The sequence below is a fragment of the Onychostruthus taczanowskii genome, unplaced genomic scaffold (genome assembly GCF_017590055.1).
Source record: "Onychostruthus taczanowskii isolate IOZ18803 unplaced genomic scaffold, ASM1759005v1 scaffold193, whole genome shotgun sequence".
NCBI classification, from domain to species: domain Eukaryota; kingdom Metazoa; phylum Chordata; class Aves; order Passeriformes; family Passeridae; genus Onychostruthus; species Onychostruthus taczanowskii.
Genome location: NW_024499162.1, coordinates 58,129 through 61,429, shown reverse-complemented (window position 1 = coordinate 61,429; position 3,301 = coordinate 58,129).

The window sequence follows — 3,301 nt, the reverse complement described above, 5'->3', positions numbered from 1 at the left end:
GTCCCTGTCTCTATGTTGGTCCTTTTTACCTGTCAGTCCAAGTGGTAAATTACGGTGCAAGTTTCCCACTGTGAAGGACTTCACTTGGAAGCTTGGATCCATTCCTATATGCATACTTCCATGGGCACTTTCTAATGCTGAATTTTTTTTTCTCCCTTAACTTTATTCTGTGGTGTCTAAAAACTAGTTAGTATAGAAACTTCATGTGAATCTTTTGAATGAAAAAAAATGCAAAAATTCAGATGACAAAGTAAGTACATCCCTGGAACAAATCTGCAACAGCACCCATGTTTCTCCACCTCACCTTTGTATTCTGGTTTTTTATTTTTTTTCCATGATGAGAGGAGGGGAAACAAAGGAGGCTGGTTGCTAAAAAGGAATAATTTTGGGGTGTCACCCTCTCCCTGACATGTATACATCTAGCATTTCAGTTGATGCAGCTACAGTGCAGTTGTGCCTCTTTTGGCACACTAAATTTAGTGCAAGTCATTGCTTGTTTAGTGTAAGTGTGTGAAGTGAAAGCAGATACTGTTAGACATAGTGTGTGATATTAAACAGAGGTCTGTCTCTTGTCCGTCCTAGCGGCTATCAGGGGGAATTAAAAAATGTTTATGGCACAGTTTGAAATGGATGAGATGAATTTCAGCACATTGCACTGCTTGGCTCAGTGACATTCTGCCTCTAGCCATGGAATGAGCGCACAGTGGCCACCACTTTAGTCAGCTCCTGCTTTTATACAGTCATTCATTATTTTAAAACTACAGATGTCTAAAAAGAGTACTTTTTTCCCCCCTAGCAATGTTTAGAAGTACATGCTCTTTCAACTAGTACATACTGGTTCTAGTGATTTTGAGATTTAAATTTTCAGTAAGGCAAGAGAAATTTTTTTAATGGCAGACATGATTTCTAAACTTCAGGCTGCCTGGCCATAATCAAAAGCTGTGAATAATTTCTAATAAGGAGCACAGTGTATGTGCGGTGTATTAAAACACCAGCACAGATGGGAAGTAGTTAATGGCCTGAAAACCTCCTGCTCAAGGAAATATTTTCCCCAAAAAACAATTGTACTGTAGCTATTTGAAAAGTGACAGACATTTATCAGCAAAACAAGCTGCTAAACAAGCAATGGCAGTTTTCCCATTTCTTATCCCATTACTCTATGGAGCTATTGATACGCTTGGTCTGCAGCCAGAACAGGACTACATCATAGCAGATGTTTCACAAGGGCAGCTCTGCGTGCTAAAAATCATCTCTCTTTCTGGAATCTCCTTTCTCAGAAATTACTTTTCTTTATGGGTTCACTTTTTTTCCTGAGTGTTAACGCACCCGCATTTAGCTTTCCAGAACTGCCAGAGAAGTTATGCAAGAGAAACTTCCTGTTGATAAGACACATATGTCTGTCTACTTAAACTCCTGCTTACTTGGATGTTCAGTGAGTTTATTGAAAATCAAAAGAAAAAGAAAGAAAATAAACCGCACCTTTTGTAATATTTAGCATATTAGGTGCTTTATAGAATCCAGACCAAATTCTGGCACTGCCCTCAAAGAGTTTGCAGTTTAAGAGTAGGCAAAAGGTCAGCCAAGACAAACAAAAGGAAGATGGTAGAAAGGGGAGGGGATAAAGTGACAGGATTTTTACCAGAAGACAGTCTGTCTGTAGTAGTAGGGTGGTTTACCACTTCCCATTTTGGAAAAGAAGCTTGTCCAAACTTGTGGAAGTCTGCAGTGTGACAGTAAAGGGTTAGTTGGGAAGGGTGAAGGCAGTGGAGAGGCAAAATGGAAGGAAGTGAGGTAGAGACAAAGGGGGGAAGAGTCGCAAGAAGTGGGACAGCATGGAGGAAGGGCAGGCTGAGCCACAGGACAGGGGGTGCACATGCAAGGAGGGTGGGACTGGAGAGGACGTGGGACAGGAAGACAGCCCTGCAAGGAGTTGGAAACAACACTTTGAAACCAAGTGACTCAGCTATAAGAGAGACTTGGAGTTGACCAAAGGAACTGAATTTAAAATTACCACAAGGTCCCCAATGCATTGATCTAGTCTTGGGCCATAAATAAGGGGCACTTGATTTCCTTTGCAGCTGAGAACCTGCAGGTCCTGGGCTGAGCAGGGTTTGCAGGCTTCCAGTCATGCAGTCACTAATCAACAGGCTCTCAGTTCCCATATGACCCAACTTCCCATTCACATTACATTCACTCCCACACTGGTAGCCACAAACCTTGATGTTTGAATTGCCATCATCTGCAACTGTAAGAGACATGGTTAGATACAGTTTTTAACATAAAGGAATGCTTACGGTGACCACAGTTTCCCCTTGTGTGCTGTTTACGTGTCCAATTTCGCTGGCATTGCTGCTTCAAACCCCTCTCTGTTTCTTCCCTTCTTTACTTGTCCTTTCTCAGGCTGTACTGTTCTTTCGAGCCATGGCCCATGTCCATCCCATGGTTCAGTCCTTTCCATGTTTAGTTGGAATCCTGGGGTAAAATATGTCTGTGCAGGAAGAGGAATCGATCAGTTTCTTAGGTAGGGTTGTCTGCTTGCACCCCCAAATTTGGGAGTAGTGCTCTGACTCTGAGGGGAGAGGTCTGGTATTCCTGCATTCGGATAAGGCCTGGTGCGTATGTCCTACAGCAGCCGTGGTGCCGTGTGTCAGGATGGGTGGGTGGCTGGGCAGATCTCATGCTGCTTTTGCAGGTGAGCAAACCTTGGTTATTCTGAGGTTTGCAATCATCACGAGCCAAGGAAAATTGCCTACAAACATGAAAGAAGGTTCTTCTCAAGTTCTGAGGAAGGTTGTCTTTCAGGAGTATGATTTCCCACAAATTCTACCTCTTTTTACCTCACCCATCATCCCTTTGAAAGGCCTATTTGCAGAATGTAGCAGAAGAGACTTGCTGATGACTTCTTCTGGAGCCAGTTGGTGCCTCCCTGAACGCTGGCCAAAAGTGATGTGATGGTTCCTTGTTCCTTTCTCAGCTCCTCCCACAGGCCAGGCAGGCTGGCTCTGGTGTCCCTTCAGCCATGCGGGGGGAGTGAATTCTGAGCCTCCACTAGTGGATTTTGTAGACCAGTGACATGTGGGTTCATCCTCTTTTTTTTTTTTTTTCCCTAGTGTTGTTGTTTTCATGTCATGCAGATGTTCATTCCTCCTAAATAAAGACTCTATTGTGTGTGCTCTACTCCTGCACGGCCACAAAAGGTCAGATGACTTCTTGAGCCTGTCATAAACTGTTTCTTGGCAATCGATGCAGTGCAGGTTTTGGGGTACATCTTGGGGTACAGCTTTGGGCACTTCTCCCATAG